The sequence below is a fragment of the Dipteris shenzhenensis genome, chromosome 23, assembly GCF_047967505.1.
Source record: "Dipteris shenzhenensis isolate YYH24624 ecotype China chromosome 23, Dip_SZ_1.0, whole genome shotgun sequence".
Taxonomy (NCBI): Eukaryota; Viridiplantae; Streptophyta; class Polypodiopsida; order Gleicheniales; family Dipteridaceae; genus Dipteris; species Dipteris shenzhenensis.
This window is the reverse complement of record NC_141618.1, coordinates 781,756-793,251: the sequence shown is the minus strand read 5'-3', so window position 1 is coordinate 793,251 and position 11,496 is coordinate 781,756. Positions and strand designations below refer to the sequence as shown.

General features: G+C 42.1%; 1 pseudogene; it reads right to left on the bottom strand.

The window, feature by feature from the left end:
• Window positions 1-1,748: 1,748 nt before the first annotated feature.
• LOC147886830 (pentatricopeptide repeat-containing protein At2g13600 pseudogene) lies at window positions 1,749-4,485 on the bottom strand (annotated as a pseudogene).
• Between the last annotated feature and the right edge of the window lie 7,011 nt (window positions 4,486-11,496).

The window sequence follows — 11,496 nt, the reverse complement described above, 5'->3', positions numbered from 1 at the left end:
TGGGGTATGATGTAGAAGACAAAATAAAATTACCGCAACCAATTATTACGCACATTACAGAGTTCACAAAGATGCTCGCCCGGGAGGAAGTAGAAGGAGATAGTGCAAATAAAGAATGCCCATGATAACACCATTCAAATATCGAGAAAGAGTGAAGGTGGTGGTGGTTGTCAAATGAGAGTGAATGAAGATGGCACCCAAGCGACAAGTGACGACGGAAAGGACATTCTGAACAAGCAAATGTTTGGATCGCTCATTTCTGTGATCATGATAGAAAAGGACATTCAAACAAGCAAATGTTTGGATCGCCCATTTGTACTAAACTCATTGTAAAGGAAAAATTAAATTATTGAAAAGGCCACAGGAGATCCTTTGTACAAAGACTCATCCAGAGCAATATTTGTTGTAAAACTTATGACATGATAATGTAAAATTGCAAGCATAGCTATTGCTATTTTTTGGAGTACAAAAGAGGCTTCCATCATGTCTCATGTGTATATAAACCTTTTAATTTCTTGAATATTCAAGAGTGTTATAGTTTTCTGCATTGAAAGTAAAAAGAGTCTTACAGGTCTCTTATGTATACATTTTTAAAATGTTGTGGTCTCTTATGTATACATTTTTAAAATGTTGTGAATCCTCAATAGCATGGTTTTTCATGGATTTAAACTAATAACTCGGATTTTTTATTTTAAGAATATGATTCTTATAAACAAGAAATACAAATTTAGGATTTAATAGTAGTTTTTGCATTATTTGTACAACATTGTAGAGAGATATTTTGAAATGTCTTATGTGAAAATGATAGTGCCAGAAAGTAAACTTTTGATTCTCGAATGACAGTTTCATAAAGTAAACTTTTCAGTTGGGAAGGATTTTAAGGAATAGTCCAAAAGTAGACATATGAGTCCAAAATTAATGAAATAAGTGTTGTGTATGGACACACACACACACACACACACACACACACACACAAATACGTACACGCACATGTACACTTTTTTTGTAAAATCATGCACGTGCGCGCACACACTCACACACAAAAAAAACACACTTTTTTTGTGTGAAAAACACTCGCTTGTGCACTTGAGAGAGAGAGAGAGAGAGAGAAGATGATGATGATATTGTTAACATCCACTATAGGCCGAATATTACCTATGGGACCAAAAACAACATTACAAAATTAAAAGGTGATAGATGATATGAGAGTTGCCCTAGTAACTAATTCTAGTGACGTGTTTGATGTCATGGGATTGCTCAAGGAATTGTTTCTTAGCCTCTATGACCTAGGTGTTTCATGTGCTCATAGCATTTGTACAACCTGCTGCTCTAAGAAGTGAACAGTGGTGTCTATCCCATCTAAGACATGGTCGAATCTATCTCATATGATGAAGTATGTTTGACAACTTAGAAGGCATGTTGTAGAGTCTCCAGTGATATATATACCTTCATAAGACTAGAATACAGCATACAGCCTATCTTAACAAATTAAAACTTTTTATAAAATAAGAAAAAAACCAAAGGAAAGAAGGGAGTTTGTGAGGACTTTAGACAAAATTATGAGTAAATGAGAAAAATAAAAAAGAATAATAACTTGATAAGCACAGCTACACTTAATGTTCTCATCAGTACCGCAACATAAGCTGCCACCTGGGTTTCAAAAGATCCAGGAATCTCTTGGGTAGAGTAGATACAGCCATTCTTCTCATGGTATCTGAGCAAAATCAAGAACAGTGCAAGCATTACGGTTGGTACAAACCAGGAGATGTCATGGGCATCCATAGCCCATGTCATAGTCCTCTCACATGCTGCCACATAGCACCACAATAGCACAGATCTAGGAGTAACAGAAGTGGGCAAAGTCAACAAAAAGAAGAGTTTACTTTTCGATTCAAAGTCAACACTTCAGTTTTGACCGACCTGGTAAACAATTGGCGCTGACCAGTTGACCAGGCCTAGTCCTATAAAACCCACCAGTCCCCTCTCATTCTTGGATCTTCTGATATAGCAACAGTTCTTCAACTTGACCAGACCTAGCCCCTGCAAACGGCCTTCATAGCAGCAGCAGATGGTACCCAACAGCATCAGTAGCAGGTCCATCTTCATCCACACCTCCTCAGACCCGCAAAGTAGCAGCTCCAGCAGATGCAGTGGCTCCCCATGTAGCTCCCTACCCGATCCTTCCATGGACATAGCTTCCCTCAGTTAGCTTCAGCCTTGCAGTAGTCAGCTAAGCCTCAGCCCTTCAGTGGGATTCCATAATGTTGCTTCAGCACACTATCAGGAACAGCATTTGTAAAAGGATATCTGGTGTTTGCCACGTCCAAAGCATGAAGAACAAATGGGATAGTAGCTTAGCATACACTCTGGGTCATGCATATTTCAATATGCTTCAGTTTCTCTGTCGTTCTCTTTCAGTTAGCATTTCCACTTAGCATTTCCACGCTTCCACACTCAGCCAGGACAGGCTCAGCTTAGTGAGAAAAAACTCTTAACCCTCATGCCCGTTACAAGTGATCTTTGACCACACACACAGGTGCCCCTTGGGTGCATTGGTTGGGGCACACAGCATAGCCAGCTTCTAACAACGATATAAGTTCGTTATTGTGTCTATGATCATTAATCTTTAGAAACTGTGAAAATCCTGACGGAAAACATGGGTGTCCCCTTGGGTGCATTAGTTGAGGAACACAAGATGGCTGGCTTTAAGAACCCCGACACAACCCACCTTTCTTTGCATCGGGGATGTTCCGTGACACCCAAGAAACCTGGGACATACCCTCCCTCCCTCAATTTGAGGGGAAGATCTTCTAGCTTTGCACTTCACCTGGGGAATGTCATGAATCTCCCACCAAACATGAATGCACAATTCCACCAGTATCATCCACCAACTCAGGCTTGGTTTCTGCCATGCTTGTTCTTTCATTCACATTGTGACCTTCTGAGCCTTTTGCATCTGAGAATCTGCACAGATGTTAGACAGCAAGTCATAAGCTGCAGTATCCTTCTCATCCAATTGCAAGGCATGCTCAAAGGCCTGCCTTCCAAGCCCCACATTATGCCACTTTTGACAAGCTCCCAACACAGTATGCCACACCACAAGATTAGGATGGAAAGGCATTTTCTTTGCCATTGCTTCCACCTCATCTACTTGGCCTGAACGGCCAAGGAGATCAACCATACAAGTGTGATGCTCAATATTCGGAGTGATGCCATAATCTTTGCTCATCGCCTCGAAGTACTTTTGGCCCTTATCCACTAGACCTGTGTGACTGCAAACAGTAAGAACACCAAGCATAGTGATCCAGTTTGGCTTGATGCCTTCTCCTCTCATCCTCTCAAGCATATGGAAAACAGTTCCACTTTCTCCTAGCTGGGCATATCCCGTGATTAGTGCAGTCCATGAGACTACATTTCGAACTGGAAGCTCGTTAAACACTTCCTTTGCAAAAACAAGGGAACCACATTTAGCATACATATCGATCAAGGAGCTGCCAACAAAAAGATCTGTCTCCAAACCTTTTCTGGTAATGTCAGCATGCAGTTTTCGGCCTTTGTCCATAGCTCCTATGCTACCACAAGCTTTGAAACTACAAACAAAAGTGAGAGCATTTGGAGAGACACCCTCCAGTTGCATCTGTTCAAAACACTTCAGCGCTTCCTCACCAAGCTCATGTCCAGCATATCCTGCGATCAGTGCATTCCATGAGACTACATCTCGTACTGGAAGCCTGTCAAAAACATCCTGCGCTTTAAAAAGTGAGCCACATTTCGCATACATATCCACCAAGGCATTGCCAACAAAAGGATCTCTTTCCAAGCCCTTTCTGGCAATCTCAGCATATATTTCTTCGCCTTCATGTATGGCTCCCATGCTGGCACAAGCTTTCAAGCTACAAACAAACGTGAGAGTGTTTGGAAAGACACCCTCCAGTGGCATCTGTTCCAAACATTTCAGCGCTTCCTCACCAAGATCATGTTCACCATATCCAGCAATAAGTGCATTCCATGAGACTAAATCTCGAACTGGAAGCCTGTCAAATACTTCGCGTGCTTTTGCAAGCGAGCCACATTTAGCATACATATCAACCAAGGTGTTTCCAACAAAAAGATCCCTTTCGAACCCCTTTCTGGCAATCTCAGCATGTATTTCACAGCCTTCTACTAGGCCTCCTAAGCTGCTACAAGCTTTCAAGCTGCAAACAAGCGTGATAGCATTTGGTGAGACACCCTCCAGTTGCATCTGTTGGAAACATTCCAGTGCTTCCTCACCAAGCCCATGTTTGTTATATCCTGCAATTAGTGCAGTCCATGAGACTACATCGCGAACTGGGAGCCTGTCTAACGCTTCCTTTGCTTTTGCTAGAAAGCCACATTTGGCATACATATCGACCAAGGTGTTGGCAACAAAAGGATCTCTTTCCAACCCGCTTCTTGCAATGTCAGAGTGTATTTCTCTGCCTCTTCCTGCATCTTTCAGCCTACCACAAGCCTTCAGTAGGGCCACAAAGGTATACTTGCTAGGATGTACAAAATCCTCTTGCATTTTCTGGTATAGGTCTAGGGCATGCTGCGATTCTCCACAAACAATATAACCGGTGATGAGAGAAGTCCAAGAATAGACATTCCGATCAACCAGTCTGTTAAAAACATGTTGAGCATCGCACATCATTCCAACGTCCACCAACATTGGGACGAGGTAGTTCCCAAGAGATGTATGAGCTTCAAGTCCACCTGTGCACATGTAGGCATGCAAGTGCTTGACATACGTTAGATTTTTCTCTTTCCTGCAGTGATGCAGGATGCGTGTGAAGTTTTCAACTCCAGGAAGCTGGGGCATCCGATCCAACGAAGTGAATACTTCCTCTAGGCTACGCATCTTCCAGCCACAGTTCTCTATGCATTCCCGGCCTTGTCAGAGGCCTCCACCAAGCCTTGGCCTCCCTTAACGCTTTGGCACTGTCCACTCCCTTGCTTCCTGTGCGTGAGGCCTGTCTTGCATTACCTCCTAGCCTCCCATGGAATCTCGGGGGAAGCCATCGGAGCGTTTCTGCCCGATAGCCTGCGCACACAAGCTGCCCAACTTTTACTCTCGTCTCCAAAGGTGCTACGGCTTTTCCGGAATCTCAACAACTGCCGGGAGCTAAATACCTAGCAAAACTGTGAGGGACTACGTACAGGCCATTTTACCAACATCAATTACATTCGAATGAGGATCCCTTTTAGCCTGCCCACATGTGGAGGCCTAAATGAAGCCGATGGGCATTTTCAGAAGCGCATTTTCTTTTGGCTTTCGTGCCACGTGGAACTCGTTCACTCTTGTCGCAGCCTCTGGTTTTCCGTCCGCTCCACGTGGAGGGCATCCCGTGCCATGTGGAATTCTTGGATTGGATTTTGGTCCTCCGGCCCGACGGCTGCCACGTGGTCCAATGTTCTTCCTTGTGCTGCGGATTGCATGGAGTACTGCATGCAATGCCTTCCATTTACGTCGTCGTTTCCAGGCGAGGAGCGTCGGCGGGTTCTCTGCTTCGTATCGAGTGCAGGCGAGTTCTCTGCTACGTGTTCAAGCTTTGTCGTCGTCGTCGTTCCGGGTATATGTATGGATTAATCGGATTGTTGGAGGACTAGAAACGGGAGAAATCAATTCCGGGAGTAATGCATGCATTGATGGAAGCAGTTTACGTGTCCCTTCTTTCGGATGTTTCTACATTCCTCTACAGCACATCGGCTTATGAGGGAAAAGCATGGGCAAAGGAACACCAAGTGTGTAGGCTTGACCAAGGAAAGTTATGATCGGAGCTAATAAACGGAAGAAATGGGTATGCCGAAGAGTTTTCCCAAATGAGAGCGATTTCTTCGCTTATAAAAGGAGGGTCCCTTGCATCGTGTGTCCATCGGATGCTTTGCTTGTTGATCTTGTTGTGTACTTGTTAGCGAAGGCTTTGTTCTGTAAGGAGGTGGTAATCCAAATGTCATGAGCGAAGGCAGGGATTTCTGATGATGGATCAGTAGGCTCAGGAGAATCAATGGATACTAGTAGTGGAGAATTTGAGAAAGGTCTCTGTTCACACGGTATTTCTTCGTTAGTGCTCTCCAATCCGTCTACGTGCTCGGTCGAATGATTCTTTTCTACTGACGGGAATCTGGATTTTCCTTTCATTTGTTCGGTGTCTTTCTTGTTTTCTCGTCTTTCTTTTCTCCCTTTTGGTTCAACCGGTTTTCGTTCTTCGTATTATTTGCAATTTTTTTACAAGGATTTCATGATAAGGCTTAACTATGGAGATATATTTTAGGACGCACATTATTGAAAACCAGTTTGCATCATCGTCAATAATCTTGAATCGCACTATGTTCTGTGTGGTTGTTTTGAAGGTGTATAATTTTTGGCCGATTTATCTATTCGGATGTCTGTTTGAAGGCCTGATGGATATGGCGGAATCCAAGAAAATGCCTTTGAAGGACGTGCGTTCAATCAGGCGAGGTATCGAGTCTAGATTCTTGAATTACAGTATGAAGTTTGAATCGGTTTTGTTTGCATGCATACTGCTAATGTCGATATCGATTGTTTGTTACAGAAGAAGTCGGTGAATGTAACACGGACAATTGTGGAATTGATGAACGTTTATGCAGGCCAGAAGATGATTGAAAAGAAAAACATGAAGGCAAACATATAGAACCTGCTTGAAGTATTTATGAGGCAGAGCACGTTGCAAAACGTGTGGACGTAGTCGATGGTCTGTTGAACAATTTCTATTCATGTTCTCTGATACTGCAACTCAGAATCTATGCGGGAGACTTTTCATTGAATTCTGTGTTTGTAAAACCCCGTTTCTTTTAACAAACGCATCTTGTTTTGTTTTCCTTAGATATTTTGATACGCACAGGAGTTCGAAGTGTAGCGCCAATGGCTGAACCTTTTGATCCGATGCAAGGTATATGGGGTTCATTTTCATTTATCTAAGTGCCTTTGATTGCTGCTGTATTTGCGGTATCTTTAAAAAATTCATGTCAGCACAGGTCTTGGTCCACCAATGCGAGAAGCTGCTGTCCGAGCTCTTGCGCAACATGGTGTTATTTCAGAATCGGGTACAGGTATGTTAAAGACCTCAATCCCTCCTCCAGTGTTGGTTGCATCTTTCCCTTTGGTGTTAGGTGGTATGCGGAAGAGTTCCAAAAAGAACTTGAAGACTGCATTCTATGCGGCTACTAAGCAAGCCTGTGCTGAAGGTATAACCTTTGTTTTTTGCAATGTTTTTAGTTGCTGCGATTTTTTATATTTTGGAGATATTTACATCCGGGCTTGATTGTTTAGTTCGACAAGTCATTCACGACAAAGGTTGCAACATCAAAATGAAGTGTCAAATAAAGGCCTCCAATTTAGGAGGAGCATGGGCCCTCCAAAGTCATAGACGCCTAATGTGAACTTAGGAATCTCTACATTATGTTCTTCCGCATACACTTTATTAATATTTGCACTCCTTGTTGTAAATATAATATCATTTGAATTATTAACTATGAGAATCTCCAAGTTTGTGTAGACATACGTGGTACTTACACTAAGTTCTCTAAATTAGAAGCTCATTTCAATTGATTATATGGTTTTGTTTGACATGCGTATATTTCTTCCCAAGCATTTATTATGTTCATATTTTTTCTTTTCTTTTTTGTTATAGTTTGTTAGATTGGTGGGAAAACGTACTTTGTGGATGAATAAATGTCTCGTTTTCTTTCTTATAATTTGATGAGATTAGCACCCTTTCATTTTCTATGCGCATCATTTAGAATGGAAGTTATTTCAATGAAGTTATGGAGATAGTTTTATTCTTTTGTTTTTTTAAAAAAGGCAAGAGTCATGTTCTTTTCATATTTTCAACTATAGCATTCTAAGAAAGAAGAGCCTTTGTGCTCATAAAGTAGAAAATTTAGTCACATTCTTTTATCTTTGAATATTCTGTACTATCTAAACATATTTGCTTCTCCTAGTTTTCTATGGAGACCATAAACCAAGTTTTTATTGTTTTTTCTCTTACAACTTTGTAAAAATGAAAGCATTCAATTTAAACATTTGCACTATTGATTATTACAATATACCTTTGAATACATTGTAGTATTTAAACATATTTCCTTCTCCTAGTTTTCTATGGAGACTATATTCGAAGTTTTTATTGTATTTTCTCCTACAACTTTGGAAAAATGAAAGTATTGGATTCAAAAACACATATTTTTTATCATCACAATACACTGCAATTTAAATAGCTATTCATTAGTAAAAATAGGATCTGACTTTAAGACATAGTAATTTTAAAAGCAGATTTTGAAGTCAATTACTTATTGTATACATTTGAATAATCCTCACCCAAAAGGTAACAACATTTTCTAGGTAATTAAAATGTTGGGACACAACTTGGGAAGAGACTTTGCAACAACAATATGGACCCTCCTCCAATAAGAAATGTCTTTATTTCAAATGATGGAAGTGGCCCTACCGGGACCAATGGTCATGATGGCATCAACCCTATCAGTCCAAATGCTTTACCAACCCTATCAATATGGGCATTGTTTGTTTGTTTCACATCACTTTGCCTTTGAAGGAAAGGTTTTGGCAAAGTATGACACCTTCAAGGCAATAGATGTGTCATATCACAACAAGACAAAGCGCCCATAGACGTGCACACAGACGCATTTACTGAACTTAAAAAAAAACTTACGAGCGCATCTATTTGTGCGTCTAATAGCGCGTCTATACAGCAGACAGACGCGCGTATAGACGCGCATCTAAACACCTAAATAGACGCTCTGCTAAAAAATTTAAAAAACAGACAGACGCATCGTTAAACATGTGTATAGACGCATTTATAAACGGTCTTATAGACGCTTTTATAGATGCGCAAATAGACGCTTCTGGAACAGACAGACGCGTATATAAACGCGTTTATAGATGCACTGATAGACGCGCTACATAATATTTTTTTTTTAATTTACAGAATGCTGTGTATGTTGTGTATGCTATATAGTTACAAGAATCCCATTTCCACATTGTGTAATTCAATTCTTACAGCCAACTGCATTTTAATTATAATTCCAAATAAAACATTACAACTCCAAAATGCAATAAAATTGAAAGCTCAAAAAGTGCTTGTATGTACATATAGCACGAAGCTAAGCCACGTCATGTGGCTTTAAGTACAAAAAATAAGAGGAGTATATATACAAGAGGCACGAAGCTAAGCCAGTGGCTTTAAGTACAAAAAAGAGTAGCTAGCACTACTTCTACGACTAATCTATGTTCTCCACATCCTCGCTTCCTTCCACGCTCCCTTCTGCACTCCCTTATCCACCTCCTTCCTCGTCTTCTTGTGCAGGGACCTGTAAACAAGGGACAACATATATCAATGTATGAAAAATCAAATCTTTACTTATAATATTGACATTATTTAATTACTTTCAAATACCTTGGGGGCCGCTCCAGTAGCCCGGATATACTGCTTCTCAGTAATCAACCCATCATGATAGAAGTGCTTCCATGTATCTCCTCTGCGATGGTGGCGGTGGTAGGCTGTCTCAACAAGAGTAGGGTATCTGCCCACGATGTCAAGCTGCAAGACGACACAATTTGCGGAGGGATTAGTACAAAGAAACAACCTCCTAATAAACTACATAAGCAATATAATTTGAGATCGATACTTACAAATTGGGCCTCCCCTGATTCAACACCCCTTGCTCCAAAATGCACGCTTCCATATTGCTCCATCGACTGGATCCTTCGTGCCTCCATGTGCTGCAGACTGGGGTCCTCCCTCACTGACTTCATTGCTTTCTTCGACTCATGCTTGTGAGCAGTGTGGGGCGGGCCCCTTGGTGGTTGACCTCCCTCGAGCCTGGCAAGCTCCGCTAGTGCCTGCCTCTTAAGCGAAGATCTTTTATTGCCAATTATCGTAATAATCTTTGACTTGGCCCATTTATCTGTGAACTGACGATTGGGGGGGTTAGGATACCTAGAGCGAACAACAACGAGGGTCTCATCAGCCAACCTCTTTGGCTGATCTTTGTAGTGGATAAAGCAATCTTTGTAATTGTTAGCAATTACAGAGCGCATGAAGGCCATGATGTCCTTCCCTCGTGCATCCATCAAGATGCCTCCTGTCTGAGTGATGTCATAGAAGATCGTACCATCACCCGGAGGCACATCCAAATCATCTGAATCATCATCGTCCCCACCACCACCCCTCCCAAAGCACTGTGCCATGCATCCCTCACCACTCTCCCTGCTACTACACCTGCTACCATGTCGTGTCGAGCTAGTACAGTGGCCACTCGTAGCTGGAGACTGCATGGGACTACATGGACCACTCGTAGCTGCAGAACCGAGTCTCGACTGCACAGGAGTACGCCGACGGCTTTGCGAGACAGAATTACCTCCTGACGGCATGGGGGAAGGGGCATAAGACGGCATGGGGGAAGGGACATAAGACGGCATGGGGGAAGGGGCATAAGACGGCATGGGAGAAGGGCCTCGGCTATGTAGCCGGATGGGCTGTGCTGACTCCACTGGGGTAATCTCAGTTGGTGTGGGGTGGTTTGGAGTGTGCAGTGCCGACTCCTGGGGGGTGTTTAGGGTACCCGTCATATACACGTATAACTCTGCAGGACTGGGAGGGTGCCCTAAAAGGTTATATAAGTCCTTAAAAATAGACTCTCGGAGATCAGGTGAGCCCAAAGAGCTTCCTGGCCACATGATGAACTGGAAAAAAGAAAAAAAGACGATTACTGATGAGCTGAGAAGAAAGGGGAACGGAAGAAAAGATTACTGTCAGAAAAGATTACTATCGGAGCGTGTCTATTTTCACGTATAACAACGCGTCTATAGACGCAACTGTCTGTGTCTGTAAACAGGCTAGACGTGCCTATAGATGCGGTTTTAGATGCGCTCTAAGACGCGTCTATAGACGCGCTCCGACAGACGGACTTTTCTAAAAAGTAGAAAAGGACATGCGCCCGACACAAAAACGTAACACTGATACCAAAATCATTTGTTTCTTGGATACGACAAATGACAAATCCAAAGAGAGCTACTTCAAAAAAAGATCAACCGTAAAGAGACTTATCTTGGATAGAGGTATGGAAGCTTCTTCTCCTTCTTCAAAGTTGCTTCTCTTCCTTGTTCACCCTCTTCTCCTGTAAGCTTGGAAATAAGTGTGGGTGCCTTCCTCTTAAGTATAAGCTTCGAAGTAAGTGTGGGTGCCTTTCTCTTAAGCGTTGAAACTGTGGATCTGTTAATAGCAAAGCAAGCAAGCCATGCAAAGTATAAGTAATGTGAAGAAAAGCAAAGCGAGCGCGCTAAAAGCAGATTTGAAAACCGCATCTATAGGCGCATTTAATAGCGCGTCTAAATACGCGTGTAATTGCACGTCTACATACATAGAGCAAACACAATTTTAGACGCGCCTATAGACGTGCACCACAGAACATATAGATGCAGTTTTAGACGCGCCTTTA